The 19,171-nt window shown below is 39.6% G+C and overlaps 1 protein-coding gene and 1 long non-coding RNA gene across 3 annotated transcripts in view; one reads left to right on the top strand and one right to left on the bottom strand.

The window, feature by feature from the left end:
* NUCB2 (nucleobindin 2) overlaps positions 1-11,964 on the bottom strand; it is a 31,551-nt gene extending 19,587 nt beyond the window's left edge. The window contains exon 1 of one of the 2 annotated variants that reach the window (XM_072863616.1): positions 11,810-11,964. The gene's annotated coding sequence lies outside the window, so the exon portion shown is untranslated. Of the gene's footprint in view, positions 1-11,307; positions 11,521-11,809 lie in introns of those variants that run through there. The other variant, XM_072863615.1, reaches the window with a different exon arrangement.
* Positions 11,594-17,600, top strand: LOC140652621 (uncharacterized). The gene is made up of 3 exons (XR_012042888.1): positions 11,594-11,729; positions 16,169-16,252; positions 16,690-17,600. It is a non-coding gene; the product is annotated as an uncharacterized lncRNA (long non-coding RNA).
* The last annotated feature ends 1,571 nt before the right edge of the window (positions 17,601-19,171 follow it).

The following is a 19,171-nucleotide window of genomic DNA, read 5'->3' as shown; positions in this document are numbered from 1 at the left end:
AATCAGATCTTAGTGTAGTAATATCAGTAGTTTTTATGTTTCAGCAATGGAGTAGTTTGCCTAATTTGTATTAGCCAAAGATCCCCTCCAAAATTTATTTGCAGGAAAAATATTTTGCAATCCATGTTAAATCTGTATTTCAAGTTGACAGAGATTCCTGAAAAAAGTGTTCACACTACCTGAAATCGTTGCTGAGGCTGGGGCTTTATTAAGCCGGTCTCCCCTAGGCTTTCTTTGGTGTCTTATATGGGGCTAACTCACACATAGTTTGATGAGCACCAAGTTCTGCCTCCTCCCCCTCTATCAAATTTGGTTGAAAATAGCTCAATTCATTCAGAAACTGATAAGATTGAATACTTAAACAGTGTGAGTACAGGAAATCCAGCTAAAAAAGTAATGATGGTAATCCAGCATCTGACAGCAAAGTCAGGCCCTTGAGACAATTCAGCCAACTCAGCCTATGACAGTCCACGGTCTCTGGATATTCTATAAAAAGCTTGAGCAAACTCCAGTGTTACGTTAGTAATATAAATCATCTCCTGGAACGTGAAAGTTGCCGGTCAAATACTGTCTAAAATTAGCTTAGATATGTCAAAGAAAAAGACATAATATTCAAGAAATGTGCAGTCAAACAAATCAAAAGTATACCTGCTACAAGGAGAATTTCTGTACATGTGCTTTAACTAGTCATGCAAGTAATTCTATAAAAAGTACTTAGGTCCACCAGCAGCAAATCTCTTTTTTGGGGGGGTGGGGTGGGGTGGGACAAACTGTAATTATGGTGTCAGTGCCAGTTTTCCTGACTCCATGCTCTGGTACTCGACAGTGAAGCATTACATTTGCTTGGATTAAGCTTCCCCTTTACTAAGGCAATAAATTTAGAAAATGGTACGTACTTAATATTAAGCATTGTTGACACCTTTTATTCATATAAGTATTACATAAAAGAAAGCACTCTTATTAAGAAAAAAAAATGTGCAATGCATACAAGATGTGCAGAGATGTTCTTTCTTTTGTTGGGGATGAGGGAATAGCTAGAGATAAAAATATATCCACCTATCCATCTTTTGGTTTGTATGTCAAAGGCTCAAGAATGCCAAGAATTCTCTGTTTTTTCTTAATCACATCTTCAGCAAAAAGAGCCTAAATGGATTCTGCTCAGTTATAGCAAATACCTGTTACTTTCATTTAAAAATTGACTAACATCTGATCATTACCAGATGGGATAGCAGGAGCTATTGTTGCTGCCATATTGAGCGTATTAGATTCAATGTCAGCACTACTGTCAGATCCACAACAGCCAGTCTGATTAGCTTTGCCTAGGTCATTCCTTTAAAACAAACACACAAACAAACAAAACCCCAAACTCAGATTGATTTGCTAGAACTAGTAAGTTAATTTCTACACTTCTACACAAGCTGTTGGCTTGCAGTGACTGTATAGAGCTGATGAATGAAGGAGTTAGTCATTCACTATCACTTGTAAAAATGCCAAAGTTCCAATACTTCAGATGTTTTTAATTACAGAATATTGTTGTATAAATGCTATGCCTAGGTTTGTAATTTCAACAGGATTTAATGACAGGAAATGATAATAACTAACAAATAACTAGGTTTTCAAGTCTCCTAATCTTGATGTAGATGCCAAGACTGAATATTTTTAAGTACTAACTGGATAACTTCTACAAACCAAATCACCAAGTTAATGGACTTGCCCAGAAGTTTCCCTTCCTGTCCTCATACTGGATCTTCAAGCCAGGCTAGGTTACTAGGGTAGATCAACAATGCATCTGGGAAGTCCTGAACTAGAGCTATCAGTTGAGTTTGTATGTGTTAGTGGCACAGCTCCTTTAATGTATCAGTGGCATGGATAACATTAATAAGTCTATATGTGATGCAGGCCATCAGTTCTTTTAGCCGGCAGACAACCATCACCCTACTGTCATTTAATTTTTTCTGTCTTGCATGGACAAGATCACCTAATTTTTTCCTCTTTTTTCCAAAAGTAGATTGCCATGTCTGGTGTTAGAGTCATTCTCTGAACACTGTTGCCTGTTATTTTATCCTTACCAAGGCATTTTGATATACCTGTCAACATACAAACACAGCTAGATCACCATGTAGGCTTGAATAACAACAAATGCAAAGTGGAAATAGCTTAACCTATGCAGCAGGTTGGACAGAAATAGAAAACAGTGTTTCTGTAACAGACTGCCTATAACATGGCCAACCCTCATCATATTAATAATTCAATATGCTTCCTCAGGAGCACAACACCATCTGTGCTCCATAATAGCAAAGGGCCTTCTAGCCCTGGATCCTGTCTGCAGTTGACGGGTGCTTAGGGAAGGACATGAGAACAGTGATACTCACTGTCACTTCTAGAGTGCCTCAACCGGAGATTTTTGGCCTTTCTTACATTCAGGTTGTACCTTTTCTTTACTTCAATGGATTTTCATTTCAGTACTTTATTCAATTGATTTTTGAACCATAAAAAGTTTGTATCATCTAGAACACCCTATGGCAAGTAGCTCCACAGATAACGCATGTTGTGTGAACCATCTCTGCTCTAAACCTGTCATTCATTTACCTCATTCAACGACCCCCTAAGTTCTTGTATTGGAAGAGATGTAAACAGTTTATTCTATATTACAGCTCTTCAACAGTGATCATACACCAGTCCTTGCCCTCCTAGCCTAAACAGTGCTGGCTTACCTACTGATTCCTTTCCCAGAAACTTTTCCAGACCTTTGATCATGCTTGTTAGTCTTCCCTGAAACTTTTCCAGTCCTTTAATATCCCATTTGAAATAGAAGAACCTTGGGAAGCCTAGGCTATGCTTACAGATTTTATCAGAGCACTGTTTCTTGACAAGAAATGTTTACAAATTCCATAGGTAGGACCGAAAATATTTGCAAGGTGGTGGTTCACTTACAAAGCAGATTGAGATACAGTTGTGAGGAAGCCATTGTACCTTCCTTTTCAGATGAAAGAAATAGCAAAGAAAGTAAAAGTAAGGCGAACACTTAATTCAGTATCTGTCAACTAAGTGTATTTTAAAAATTAATAGGGGAGAACTGAACCTCAAAACCTACTTTAAAAGATTCTGGACAAACAGCCTGGGCAATAACTTCTCTAAACACAGAGCATCACAGTCAAAAAAAATTTACAGGTAAAACAAAAATCCACCTTGCTGAAATTCTAGCAGAGTATGAATGGAGCAGTCTAGTAAACTTGTAAATGAAAGGCCATAAGTATGCAATGGATATGAAACAAAACTAATAAAAAACAAAAGACTTATAAAGTATATTAGTATAATAACTATACTCTCAGTATTTTTAGAAATGTTATTTTTTTAAAAGGTTATGTATGTTTGAAGTATTCACTTAAAGAAACTGTAGCTTCTGATAAGGCTAAAAATTTGGACCCCTGATAGATAGGTAAGTATTTTCTCAACCAAAATATTTTCATATATACAAAGTTATAGAAAGAAAAGTAATTTAATATTATCATAAGCCACTCTAGTTATGTAAGGTGTGTAAACAGTGTTTTTGAAAATCAGATGTGGCTATTATTTGAGCATGCTCATTTCATGTAAGACCAACAGGTCATGCAGTGAGCTGAACCACGGCAGAGAAGCCAGAAACTCAAGTGCTAGCCATAGTTATGGCATTGACTCATTCTTTGCCTATGGCAAGTACCAAAGCCAACACTTTCAACAATGACACCTGGTCTTTGATCCATTTTAAAGACATAAATAATCTTTTTAATGCTCCTGACCTACAACTTCTAGTAACATGAATAATTGTGGAGATAGGGATTGTCAGTTCAGGCTGAAGGGGGGCACGCTGTTAAATTTTTAGGACTTCTTCCCTTGCTACTCAGGAAAACTAATACATAAAATGTCCATGCTGAACTGAAACAACTGAGGTATAAGCAAACATGCTGGTCTGCCAAACCTCATATGAGGGAGCACTAATCTCCAATGAGATGGCAACTGGAGCCATATCATCTTAACTACCTCTGCAGTAGTCAGCAAAGCTTATCTAGGTGCCATTGGGTCTGCTGACTTTCTGTGGGATTTGTGCTCATGGGCAATTTGGGTTCCCTTGGAAATACCAACCTTTGTAATTACACACTGTCATACATAATGGGAAGGACTGGATGATATCACAGTGTGTTCTTCACATCTATTTGATGTAATAAGCTGCTCTGAAAAGAAGGCTATCTACTGCCCATCAGGCAGTTTTGTTTCAGGTTGTGCATAGGGTGTTTTTGTCATAGCTCTTTTGATAAAACAGGCCAAAAAATCCACAAGTACCAGGAATAATTAAAAGCAGAAAAGACCAAAATGAATAAGCAAAAAATGTCTCTATCATTACAGCTGACTTTGTAGACTACTATGCTTAACACAGGACTTCCAGTAGTATTTTGAGGAACTCAACTGTTTACACAATCTGTGCTATAACAAGTAAATTGGAAATAAATTTATTAGAATAAAAAGTAATTACCTAGTGAAGATGGAGTTACTGTATTTAAGTATCTATTAGTCCAAGACTATACTCACCAGAATTCCCTCAATAAAAGCAGGTGACTAAGACATGCGTTAACCTTTAGAGTGTGACAGTCACAACTGAGTCACTGAGCACATTCTACTCTGACACATATTAGAAGACAGAAACCAGGCCCACTGCAAATTCTAGTATTAATCAGCTGCAAGAAAAAACTCAGCATGATTCTCAAATTCAGCAACTAGAGGGAAGAGTGACAAGAGGTAGGATGAGAGGAAAACTGGGGGTCCAGTTTTTGTTCCACTAAACTCTTTACTATTAAGAGTCCATCCTATTCTCAGCCTGTTACCAGCTACTTTCAACAGTTCCCAGCTTTTGAGAAACCCATTCCTGGATGCCCATTCCTTCCCAGGCACTTTAAGGTGAATCTGTGCATCTGACTCAGGGATGTGGTTTCTTCTGTAAGGACTAGGAGCCACCACATCAACAGACAATCACAGTGCTGCAGAAGATGAGCAACGTCAGTTTATCATTGTCACCAGTAGTACATAATGCACAGCATACATCCTCGTGCCCTGCCATGGATGTGTTGCTTGAGCCTATTATTATTACCATTCTTCCTACTGCTATATAGTTCAACAGAAATATAAATTGTCATGAATCTGCCCAGCTGACTGGTTACTTTCTTAAAGATAGATGGACAGAGCCCATGTTACAATTGTCATCTGGAAATTAAGTGATTTTACTCAAAGACATGTAGCCCACCTAGATTAAAAGGTAGCACAACTCTAATCTGCTTGTATCAGAAATAAATCTCATCTTTCCTAGAGGGATAAACAAACATTTCTACTTGTAATACATAAAGAGAACTAATCATAAAAGTAGCGCCCTAGAACTGACGAATACTGTAGTTTACAAATAAAGCCAATATCCTAAGCTTTCAGGGAAAATGAAAAATAAAAACCTCTCGAGTATAAAGTATTCTAAAAAAACAGAGCGAGAGCTAAAAGAATGAGACAGTCAGCACAAAACAGAGCCACCAAATGTGCATGAACAGAAATGAACAATGCATGAACAGAAAAATACAACTGGAAAAGAAAAGAACTAGGCTGTCTGCCAGCAACCTTGATCTTGATCCCACTGAAGTTAATCACAAATTCCTATCAACTTCAATGGAACAGGATCGGACATTTGAATTATGAAGAGCTATGGGCTTTGAAAGATAAGTACAAAATGTAGCTTCTAAAGTTTGTTCTAGCAACATTAACACAAGCAGCTAAACATCGCATTAGTACACCTATTTTACACAACTGCCAGGTGTTTATAATATAAACCTGAAAATTTACTTTTCATTAACTTAACACCTATTGCCCAGAAAACAGCATAATTCTGGTACTGATGTCTCCATCACCTTCCTAGCAAAGCACAAATATTTTTGAAGAACTAACACCCAATGTCAAATTTTCTAAAACTGAGATAGGCAAAAACATACAGTGATATCAGTGTATAGTGTGTAGTGTCTGCTCATGTAGAAGCTCAGCGGATGATTATGAAGCAAAATAGCACAACACTGTAAATGTCATATTGCACGTTTGCACTTGCGAAACCCATGTGTACCATGACAGGCAACGTAAACATAAATCCAGACTTACAGAATACACAAATAAGCCTACCTATTCATAAAATTTCACGTACATCTGCTGTATCTGATATGGAAGTAATTAAACCTGTGTGAGACAGAGTGCAGACATGCAGGATGATAGCAATATTCTCTATAGTTATGACTATACTGTGACTTCCTATTTTAATGCTGTACATTGGAGAAGTGAACAATCTTCATATGCAGTGCTGAATTTAAAAAAAAAAAACCGAAAGAGATAAAATAGATCTATTGAGCTTCATCTTTCTAAGAATATTCTAACCTTGGTACAAGAATGAGAATATTAAAAATATATCTGAACTATGTAAAGTACTCCTTCAGCAGTTTGAGCTAGCCATCTAGCATCCGGAATCTGTTTTCACCTCTTTGAAACAGTGATATACTTGTCCATATATCACAGTTTAAATAGAGAATGTTTAATTCCATGGGGTTTTCCAGTTCTTTAAAAATTATTGGCAAAGCTATAAATTAATTAGCTGATTTAAATTAGCTGATTTAAATCTTTTAAAAATACATTAAATGCTTGAAATTAGGCAGAAACAGATTACTCTTCTGCCATATTTTCTGTTTGGAAACACCTGAAATATCAGTGTTAGTTCCTCCCTGTTCTTTCAGGAGGACTTGCTGCACAGACACTGTAAGACATCATACCTTAACCAATGATGGAAGTCAATTAATCCATAGTTAATGCATCTTCTTCACAATGTTAGTCCAATGAGTTAATCTTGTATTAGCATGGCTAAAATGGGGCAACAATTTTGAGAAGCAAGTGCAAAAACCTATTTTAGCTCAAGATGCTAAGATAAACCTTTGGTTGTGGTGAAGATGTCTTTTCACTAGGTCACTAGTCCTCTAGGTATAGATTTCTCATTGAAGACATGAGCAGAAAACAACATGAAAAGGGAAATGGCTACAATCTGCAATAGTTTTCCCTTTACAAGTTATCTTTTAAAATACAAAACCACCTGCATACTTTTCTTACCAAATGAGAATTCATCCTTTTAAAAGTTAATATACAAGCATCATTTCTCCCTCTCCCCTCTTTCTGTAAATTACCCACCCACACAAGGAGAAACAGTTTTCCTTTCATTATCCTTCAAGCATTTTTTCTCTTCTGTCAAAGTTGTCCATTAACCCCATGATTCAGATGTTGCTTCTTTTTTTCTAGCCAACATCCAACCGGTTTCAACCTGGACATGCTGTTCTAAACTTTTTTTAGAGTACATCCCACTCAGTTATCTGCACTAGAAGACATTCCTTATTTTTTCAGGAAGCATTTTAATACTGTACATAAATACAGTTTTATATAAAACAGTATTATTTAAGTACATAAAGGCAGCAAAATCCTTTCTTCTCATCCTGTTTACTTTGCTTAAATTCTTTTCTTTTGACTTGTATTTGTTACATTTTTCTCACCACACTTGATATGTTTTGTTCCCTTTACCGTTAAAAGTTGGCTGATAAAACAGCTTCTTTTCTCAGCTTCTCAGAAAAGACAGCATGCCTCAACTGTGTGTAGTACAACATTTGCTGAAAGAACCTTTTTTAAAAAAAATACACTTCAGCTGTTTTATTAAATGAGTCACCCAAATGCTGGGGGATACTATATAGTAACACAAACTATTAATGCTCAACTTGGAAAGAAGCAAGTACTATTTACAACACAACTGTATGTCCAGAAATAAAGATGGCATCGAAGCAAAACATACAGCCTGCTACTACATGTGCTTAGCTCTGTCATAAGTAAAGTTTGAAGACAATTATTTTTTCTTCTTGTTGCGAGGTTAATGGTTCATTATTTAAAAATCTGTGTGCACACACACAAATAGACATACATATTTATATACTACCTGCCTCCAAGAACTTCCCTATCATTTTTTCAGAAAAATAAATATCAATATCTACAAAGCTATCTTACTAACTGAAGAATGCTGAAATATTAGTCTTGTTTTTAAAAGGAACTTGCAAGATTTTATCAATTCTTTTCAATAAAGTTGGCTCAAAAAAAAAGATTTATGAAACCAATACTTAAGCAAAAACTTGTACTGAATTCAATGCATACTTGATAAAACTCTTATGACTTCAAAAGCAAATTTTTTTTTTCAATTTACCAGTACGAATATAGCTTCCTGTAGGATAAGTTCAGTTCCCATACAGAGCAAAATACAACAGCAAACCTGGAATCTCACAAATTAGTTTTGTATAAATTCAAACAGCAATTTTGCCAGTGCTGGCGTAAAAAACAACCTCACTTCAAATATGTTACTACAGACAACCAAAGTGTTTGCTAAAACCCCAATCTCAAATTAAAAAAGTATTTCAATTATTCTACTAATATGCATTTTGCCCTAGTCAACAACAAATGATGATGCTAAAGTAAACCTTGAATGCCCCAGGACTTCAAGGTACTTTTTTTCCCCTTTGGAAAGAAAATACAAAATAGCTAACAAAATAAATTTAGATCTAATGATACGGAGCCAGATTTAAAAATATTTGGGCACTTAATGACAGCTGCCTAATGAGATTTATTTCCATAATTTGTTAATTCTCATTGATTTCTACTTATTTAGTAATCCAAATATGCATAAACATCCCACTCTTGTTTTATAAATAATATAAAGCATGAGAAAAGTAATCATGAAAAGGGCCTATATATTCCTGAATTACCTGTGATGAAGAATAATATTTACAACTGAATATGATTAAAACGGTTCTAATAAAATGCAGTTTCTTTCTTTCTTCCAATTGTGAAATCATGCATAGTACATAAGAGCAAAAACTGTTGAAATTAGCATGAATTTTGCCTCTGATTTAATTCAATGTGGCTTAAGTACCTGGCCATGTTTTTAGCTACATACAAGCACATTCCTACCCAGAAGGCTTGTGTCTACTATGTATCTAACAGGAACTTCACACAGATCTCTTCTGCTTACTGAGCAATCAAACAGACAAGAGCACAATACCTCACTAGATAAACACCTTTGTTGCACAGGAGTTCAAATCAAGGCAACATTGATATGGGCTTTTAACTTAACAGTAAAGGATTTTATCTTTCTTTTGTAAAGCGCATTTGTTTAGTCAGTATATCGCTAGAAGCATGGGTCAATATTTCCACACCTCTGACATTTGAGTCAATATAATAATATTTTAAATTTTTTATTACCTCAGAGAACTACTGCTTTCCCCATTCATGATTACACTTTAAGTTATATACATATCACTTGGGAGCAGCTTTTGACACAAAATCTTTAACTCGGTTTATGTGAACGAAAAGTTTACGTTCAGCAATACTACCATTACTACACAGCCAAGGTATGGAAGCTTCTTAGTCTTATTCAAAAAGAATCCTTTTTGTTGTTCTTGCTTAGTTTTTATTTGCTTGATGGGGTTTTCTGAATATAATTTCACATATCAAATAATGATCTGTCACGCCGTATTATAGCATCAAGCCACAAGCAAATTTACATCAGATGCCTACATTAGATGCCTTTGCATCCAATAGCTGATGGAAGTTTTAAGCAGACCCAATGAGCAATATTAATTCATAATTTTGTTTCCCCCCTTTTTTTGTCCATGTTAATTATCTTGGTTAGAAGTGAGTGAGATTCACATTGTTCTACTACAACACATTTTGTTTAAAGATAGCCTTATGTTATTACTTTTTTAATGTATAATTATCTTTTTTATTCTAAAATAAAATACTGCCACTGTCCAAAAGATTACGGTAGCAGGTAAAAGGGAAAATACATAATCAGAGCTGGGAGTTACTGTATGTAATGAGGTTAATAATTTGCAGCCCATGGTGAATGTTGCACTGTGACTGTACAAGATCATTGTGTAGCAACTGACAGTAAGATACATAAGTGGATCTTAAGTGCTCACAGAAATGTAGGCTTCTCCCATAAACCTTCTATGAGTCTTAAGCAAAGGTCAGTAAAAGGTTACAACAAAACCTGGTTTCAAACAACTTTGAAGTGGCTCTTCATCTCCTATCCAGTCTTTACAGTAGGAATCTTTCCCATGCTGCTCTGTTTAGTTGAGAAGAACAGTCACTTCAGAATTTGGGGTAAATTGCACCAATACTGAGTCAACTATGGGTCTTTCCTTTAGAGTGGGAGAAAACAAGATGACGAACAAGACCCAAGGCAAACCTCCACGTTGAACTTGATACTGTGGTGTACTGGTGCTTCATTGTTGTTACTGTGATGGTCTAATTTTGAAAATGCTGGACATTATTTCTCACCAGCAAAAACTTACAACTCAAACAACAGAGGCTTTTTCTCCTACAGGCTTACTAAAAAGTGTTGCCAAACGTGAACACTTTTGAAAACCATAGCCATGTTCTTTTCATAAAAAGAAGTTACCTCTCTACAATCATGTTTCAACCTTTTCATCTTTTGGAATATTTTCTGAGTACAGCCGGCTAGCCTGACACTAGAGTATTTTACCCAGCTTCTCCAGTGGTACTACAGTAAGCGTAATGCTGAAAAGCTATACCCTTTCTAGCGAAACCAGTCTAGTCTCACGGACAAAGCAGCCGAAGTTTTTCCTGCGGTTGTGCAATTACCAGCCAGTCAAGATTTTGCTGCTGCTGCTGCTGCCAGGTATGCATTCATTTCTCCTGGTGCTCTAAAGCGAACCGCTTACGCGCCGATCAGCGGGGCCGCTGAAGTGTTACTTCCTGAAAAGCCATTGACTCTGGCAGCCGGCACCCATGCGTAAAGGTCGGAGGGAGGGAAACCTGGGCAGCCTCCTTCCTGGCGGCCGGCACGACGCTCTCGGCCAAACTCCAGTTGCTCCCCTCTCCCGCCACCTCCGCCCCCCACACGGCAGAAAGCCCCTCGCCCCGGCGGGCTGCTCTAGCCCGCCCGCCCCCCGGCACCACCGCGCGCACCGTTTCTCCCCGCATTACCGTCACTTCGTGTTTTCAAACCTGACAGGAGGGAGGGCGGTTAAACCCCCGCCATGGAGAGCGCACCTTCCCCCCCCGCGGCGGCCAACGGCTCTCCCTGACAGGAGCTGCCCCGCCGCGAGGCCTCCGCCCCGCTCCGCGCCCGCGAGGCGCCTCCCGCCGGCCCCCTCCGTCACCGACGGGGGCACCGCCGCCCCGGAGGCGGCCTGGGACGGGCGATGCTACCTTTCGGTCCTCCTGCGGCGGGAGAGGAGCCCTGCGTCTTAAGGGCGAGGTGTCTCCTGCGCGCGGGGGTGAAGCGGGCCGTCCCCCGGGCGTTCTCCTGAGGATCTGCGGGACTCGGCACCGCGGCGGGGCGCGGAGCGGAGCGGCGCGGCGCGGCACGGAACGGCACGGCACGGCACGGCACGGCACGGCACGGCACGGCACACTACAGCGCGGTGCGGCGCGGCGCGACTGCCCCACGGCACTCCGGCGGCCCCCGCTCCCGTTGCCATGGGGACAGGTCCCGCCCCTCGAGGCGCGGGGATTGGCCGAACCTGACCCCCGCCCGGGCGTCGCGGAGGACTCTGATTGGGCAGCGCCGGACACCGAGGCGAGATTGCGCGAGAGGCCGGGCCGCCACCAGGGCCGCCTGCGCCGAGGAGGTACGTGGCGGTCGCCGCGGGGGCGGGCCTCGGCCGCGCGCCTCTGGCGTCACGGGGGAGGTGGGGACGCGGGCACGTACCTGGGCCGCGCAGGGGGGCGGGCTGTGGCGCGGCCGGCGGGGCGCTGGGCAGCCCTGAGGGGACCGGGCAGCCCTGAGGGGACCGTTAGTCCGGGGAGTTGCAGCCCCGGGACCCGCTGTCTCGTCTGCCCGAGCCCTGCCTCAGCCCCACGCGGCCGCCGGCCCCGGTCCGCTTTGTAACGCACGCCTCGGTTAGCGGCGGGTGGTCTTGAGGGGGGACCTCGGCCCGTGGTTTCTGTGAGGAGACGCGCCAGGCCCGGGGTGGGGGTACAGTGCCCTCTTCTAAACAGCCTCCCCACGCGCACCCCCCGGCTGTAAGTGTTGACTGATCGCCGCCCCGGCTGCGCTGCGCTTTGCTGCCCTGCAGAAGGAAAAGGTGTTTCTGTTCGCTCGGCCTGCGGCGGGAGCGCGTCTGCTGCGGGGAGCAGGGCGGTCCTCGAAAGTTTCTGCTGCTCCCAGTGACAGAAGCGATTTCTTGGTAGCTCATTTCCTTCCTGTGTCCTCTGTGGGAACGCTGTCACTTCCATCGGTGCTCTTGGGAAAATTTACTCCTTACACCACGTGGCATTTTGTGCAAACCTTCTCTTAGTTGCAGTAAATCGTTACTATTATGTGTCCCATCGTGAACTGATACATGAGAATGTGAAACTGTATTTTCAGGCATCCTTTTCCATGACGGCTCCTTCCGCTTTTTGCTAATTCTTTTTCAACGATTTGAGCCTTATTGCATTCAGAATTGGTTTTACCTTCCTCTTAGAAACAGAGGAGGCAAAGGGGGGTGGGGTGGGGTGGAAATCTTGACCTCTGTGCAGATTAAACAGGTTAGGAAACGATTTTCAACCTGCACATTTATTTATGCTCGGTGTAAACTTGGGGTTTGATTTGTGGATTTCCATTCCCACCCTGTTTCAAAGTGTGGTACCTGTTTTTTTTGAACTAATGTCTTCTGTGCGTTCTAGGCATTTATTCATCACTAAAAGTGTTCAGAAGGTCTTCAGAAAAGTTAGTGGATAGGTAGATACTAGCTGTAATAGCAAATACGCTACAGTTCCTATAAAAATAACTATTTCTGGAATAAACATAGATTCTGTTTGTAACCTGTTAACGCGTTTCAATACTGTGAGCCTGTATTCATGTTTAAACAAAGACATGTTGACATGTACGAATTATTGAAAAACTTTTATCACTGTGCATTGTATTTCTGTTGTTCTGATTTACAAGATAAATATCTACAAGTTACGGGTTTTTTTAAGAAACTTGCAATAGTTTATACAAGTGAGAGGAAAAAATAAATTATTGAGGGGTTTGCGCAGTCTAGGCAAGATACTCAAAACTGTCATGGGGTTTTGAATGCTTAATTATAATGACAATTGGAGTCTAAAGTGGTGGTTGAAATTGTAGCTTCTGGGTTATGCATGTGAAAGAAAAATGGGAATGGAAACTGTCTACAATGACATCTGTGGTAATAGAAAGCTATTAAAGTAATAGGGCTGACACTACTTAGAGCTTTCCCTCTCTCTCAAGGAAATACTGTTCAACACTATAAAATCCTTTTTCCACACTATTTTTCACTTTGGTAGCAGAGTTTTGTGGTCAGTTAGCATTCTTTACTAGTTTGTAGACTATCTTTTTTGGGACCTGGAAGCACTGGAATTTGTTAAGTGTAAATTCATATGTACGTTTCAGTAATCACAAACAACTTATGGCAAAAAACTAAATAGCTGTTCCGATGGGAACAGTTGAAACAAACACAATGATACTTAAAGTTCAGTTGAAAACATGCCACAAATATGTGGAAAAAGAACCTGTAAATTTGAGGCTCTGCATTTTGAGAGCACAAGGAGATTTATGAGAGCACATTTGTGTGTGTGCACAAGTTGCACAAGAAGAGCCGTTTAGGACCAAACCTTTTGACATGTCACAGGCTCTACAAGCGTGACTCGCTGTAGGCAGGGAGATGGTGCTCTGCCTGTGTGGCAATGACCCAGCGTCCTCACCTGCGTGTTGTCAGGAGCCGGTTACATGCTATGTGCTGAGACAGGAAAGAAAACCTCTAGTGCTCTGGGTGATGTTTGGCTGTAACTGACTTAGCTGGCCTGCTGTGAACATGGTCGTCCTCACTTGTTGCAGCTTAGTTTAAGGTTATAGCCTACCTCATGCTGCTCTGCCATACTGTTTTGTCTTCTATATTTGAACAGGTGTTTGCAAGGCCACAGGATAGATCCATTTGATGATAAGTATTTGAAATAAATGCTTTTTATTTTTTCTGCATCTACTAGCAAAAGTGAAGAAGGGGGGTATGGAGGAGAGATGGAAATTCTTTATACAAGTATTGGCGCCAAGAGGCAAAAAGCTGTGTGGAGCTGTGCCCTTGATGCTAATGATAATATGGGACATCTAATGTTGTTTTCCCCAGTCCGGCATGATGTCAAGCTCTTCAATGGCTGATCTAGAATACGCAATGATAAAAATGTCCATGGCCAGTTTATGCAAACAGCTTGTAAACCAACAGGTTGCCCAGGCAATAGTACAACTGCTGTACTAACACTGGTCAATACATGAAAACCCCTGGCATGTCTGAATGCAAGAAACTTCATCTTGGTGTGTACCATAGGATTAAAATATACTCACTTTAACGTAATGACAAGGTTTGTTCTGTTATTATTTCCTGCTTTATTTCTAAATAAGTTTCTAAATTTCCATCTAAATTTCTAAAGCATTTTTTTCTTCTGTCAGTAAGTTACAAGATGGTGTTATGCATATTGAGATTGATTCTCCTTTTTCTGGCAGCTGCCTTTTTTTTTTTTTTTCTTTCACTTAGTTCCTTTGGGTTTGTGTGTTTGTTTTTTGGGGGTCTGTTTAGCTCAGATCTCCCTGTGGTTTAGCCACACAGCTTCTAAAGCTGTTTCATTGCTGTTTTAGATGGTTTAGAAGATGCTTTTTGGATTCTTAAACGTTACTCCAGTTTCAACATGCAGGAAGCTGCAAGGTTTGGAAACTGCTAAGGATTTCAGTATTGCAACGGAAGCAGTTACCTTAATCTAAAATTGAGAAACACTGGTCTTAATGCTGGAAATAGCATGGCAGAGTGGAAGAAAGGACTGTCATTGGCTGTTTTGTTACACTGTTCCAGTATGTTAGTAAAAATGGGTAGGATTTGAAGAGGGCTCCTATGTATCAGAGTGCCCTTGATACTTTTTGCTGTTATTTTTATTTGGTGGAAGGTTATTGATATTAAAACTCCCATCAGCAGAACGAAGAGTTACGTAGTCAAATGTCTCTGAAACAGTAGTCCTAAACTCTGGCTCCTAAATCTCCCTCTTCTGCCTCTCTGCTCTGGGAAACACAGTGACAGATGCTACTTTTGCTATTGGCAGAAGCAAGCGTTATTTCCTCAGAGTAAAGGTGGGTAGAAAGGCTAACTTACTAGCATTAGTTTGTGTTTTAACCACGGAGTAAGCTGATAACTTCAAGGCTGGTGTGAAAGTACTTTTTTTTTTTTTTTCCATCAGAAGAAGCAGTAATGACAGAAGCCATATTATAACTTGTTTCATTTGAGTTAGGAAAAAACAGCTAGAAATGTGAACAAAGTTTATTCTCCATGCCTCTATGGCAATGGCAATTCTGGTATTGAAAAACTCATGCTTAACTAGCACAACGTGTGGTTTCCTGTGACATATACAAGTATCTGCTGGCCGCAGAGCTGAGGCTGCTAAAGTAATTTGCTGCGTTTCCCAACAGCAATGACTTAATAGACATAACCACAGACCTGAAATGGAAATAAAATGGGGATTGTAAAGTTAAGAGTGTCGTAGTTAAGTGCCTAATTTATCCAGTGTGGGAGGGCTGTTGACTTCATATGAAAGTAGCAGGCAAGAATGCAGTTAATTCACTGGTGAGGCTCTGCAGTTGCTCATGTCTCCTTGAGGAGGCATTGGTTTCAGAGGAGTTATAGGAGTTTCTGCTTAGCTTAGTGTATGGCCCATACATTTTCTTTCTCTGGCAGACTTCTGCCTGGAATCTTTCCCCAGTTTGAACAAGTACAGCTCATGTCCTCCCTGATTAATACTACCCATTTTCTTTTTTGTATGTAAGCAGTTGGAAACTCTTTATCCTAAGGTAGTTATTGGTTCCACTAGCTTATCAGTTACTGCCATATCCTCACTTTCAGGAGGCCGTTCTGTACCAGAGTTATTTTGTGGGCATTGTCTCCTATTGTAACAGGGTTAGGTTTTCTCTCAACAAAATTGCTTCCTTGCATTTAAGCCCTAGTATGAGTGTCCTGACTAAAAAGGGAGTAGAGGAATTATGCTGTAATCTTAGCAATTTTTTTTCTTACATAGTCTGTCTTTTATGCAGGGAAGAATATTTGCCTCAAAGTTTGCCAGATCTTCTGTTAACACATACAGAGACGGTCTTACTCTGGAGCTATGTATGAGACTGGTACGTTATTCCTTGTACAACTGAGATGAATTTAGTGAGGCAAGATACATCTTTCTGTTGTACAATTGCAGTAGCATTGTATATTACTTTCGGCTAGTGCAAGCCTTTCTAGGAAATGAAATTTAGAACAAAAGACTTTGGATGGAACTAATCCTAATATTGCAATTCAGAGCTGAAAACTGCAGTCACTTTGAAGGACCTCTTCCAGGCTGGGAGGAGGGAATATTTCTAACTTGTTGTTTTGTAAGTCAAAAGTATGAATTCATTAATAAGTTGCTGTGAATTAAACCACAACATGCTCTTACAGCATGGCAGCTATTCTATGCTAAACTTGAGATACCTCACCCCTCAGTAGAAAAAACAAGCACCAAGATTTTGTAGTTTTAGAAACAAATAACCAACAGCTGGAAGATCGTAATATCTTTTTTTTCTTATAGGTCCCGTGCTGTTGTAAGGCCTGCTGCTTGGAGTGCAGAAGATTTCTGTCATTGACTATTTCAAGATTGTTTTCACCCTCTCTCAATCACAAGCTGATAAGTACCATAGCCTAGTTAGTTATGCTACTGATTTTTCTCTCTCCAAATACTATGTGGCTACTTCATTTCAGGCTGGAACCTGCTTTAACTGAAGGGTGGAGAACCTCTGGGTAGAGTGGATCCCCAGCCTTCTGGGGCTGTGCCAGTGCCCCCTCCCATGAACTGGGGCACATCTGGCAGCGTGACCACAGCCATGAGGTGGGATGTGTGCATATTTGTGACTGGGAGTGCTTGCAGTTCAGTCCCTTGGTGGATCTGCTTCTGGTCATGTCATGTGATTAATTGGAATGAAAAACAAGATGGTTCTGGTTAGTTATTAGAATTCTTATTCCTGTTTTGGCGTTAGTCATCTAGTCAATGACATGTAACAGGAGCCTATTTATTGCATCTCTTGAGGAGAATTCCATTACAATAGTTAATTTGGAGTGATACGGGAAAAAAAAATCCGTTGTCTTCTAATGTTGACCAAAACCCAAATTCTAGAATAACGATGAGTTATCAGTGTAACTGCAACTATTTATACTGCAGTAGTAGAAACTCCAGGTCCCTTTTCTGTTAGCTACTGAACAGCTCAGACATAGGATAGGAGAGCTCTTTGTCTATGAAAGTTTGTAAGTCTAAACCTATCCTATATTATCTCTCATCTTCCCACTGTCCTTTCTTGGGCATGTACCTATCTGGCCTTCTGCTGCAGATTTCAGTGATATATTCATTTTCAGACTGGTTTTCTAATTTTAAAATTATAAAAAATAATTTTTTCTCTTTCTGTATATTGTAAGTGAAAGGAAAAATAAAATACAATGTGAACTTAGAAAGGGTTGGAAGGGATGAGGAGAAATAAAATGTTTTCATAATATAAAATTTTATTTACTGAATTTTAATAAGGTGGCTACCTAGAACAAAAATAATAAATCTTAGTCTGATCAAAGATGGTTCTGTTTCAACTGGACATATTTTATGAAGGTAAACATGCTTAATCAGATTCAGCTTTTAAATTCAGCAACTCTTAAACAGAAATTTATTAGCAAATAACTTTATTTGGAAACAGGAATATTTAGGCCTTAGTGCAGCAAAATATTTAAGCATATGTTAGGTCTATGCCTACTTCCTTTTGCATATTTTTTTACATTTCTGTAAGATTTTATAAAATATATTTTTCTAAATGAGCAAGCCAGTGTCTCAGGACTTTAGGTTAGAGATTGGAGAAGGGAGGCTTCCTTGAAAATTTCAGCTCTACACTGATTAGAAAGGGAAATAGACAGTTTTTGTTCTGTAGAGGAAGATGATTTACATGCACATTTACCACAACGTAGTAAAGATGCAGGGTGCTTTAGAAACGAAGGAGATGTGGTTGGAGAAGCAGGTGTGATCTTGCCTCCAAAATGCTTATTTTTGAGGCAAGAACTGAGGCAAGACCCATAATATATTTAGAAGGAAAGAACAGAGTAAATTGAGGAAGAAAGCCTAGTTTCAAAAATTAAAAAAAAAAAAGTTTCACTGTTTTGAAGGTGTAGAAAAATATGAATACTGGTACAGGACATGAGGATAATTTCAGACTTGAAGCAACATGGAAAAGTTGCAAAGAGAAGACAGAAGAGGAACGGTATCTTGCTCAAGGAGGAGGTAAGACATCTATGTTGGTACAAGCTACTTTGGTGCTCTCAGCTGAAGAGAGGGTGGCTTGGAAATGAGAGAATAACGAACAGCAAGAAAAACAAGAAGTAAAAGGTAGGGTACTGTGGTTGCAGCAAGAAGTGTATCACTTACAGCACGTTTTTGGCTTCTCATTTCCACTAATGGAAATATTTTAAAAAGTAGAAAAAAAGGCTTGTGGTAAAGGGCATACATGTATGTATATCACAAAAATCTCATGCGGAACAAGAAATACCATAAATGTCTCATTAAAGGGAAATGTAGCACTTTATTCCTGATGCAGTTTTTATTTGATTTCTCCTGTAAATCAATATTTTATTATGTATTTTTTCAAGTAATCTGCAGTTTATATAATGCCACTGTCATCATAAAGCAGATGAGTAGCATCTGAACATTAGGCAAAGGCTAAGCATCTACCAGATATTTACAAGATTGTGGTAGTAATTTAAAAAAATACCTGTCTTTTAAAATGATATCTACTTCTGTCCTCTCATGATTATATGCATGTGATTATCACTCAATTATTGCAGGGGAAAAAAGAGGGAGTCAACATGGGGGTTATAGTCTTGTGGTGTTTATGTTTCTTGGTTTATTTATTATTATTTTTTTATAAACTGTGGACTAATGAAGGGGAAGTCAGCAGTCATGTTTCCCAGGAATTTGTACCAGGCCTCTGTGCTTCAGTGTTATCATAAATGATCCCAGAGAGGGTACAAAATGATGTGAGAAA

The sequence above is a fragment of the Ciconia boyciana genome, chromosome 6 (assembly GCF_034638445.1).
Source record: "Ciconia boyciana chromosome 6, ASM3463844v1, whole genome shotgun sequence".
Lineage (NCBI taxonomy): Eukaryota > Metazoa > Chordata > Aves > Ciconiiformes > Ciconiidae > Ciconia > Ciconia boyciana.
Note: the sequence above shows the minus strand (reverse complement) of the source record. Positions and strands in the feature narration are given on the sequence as shown.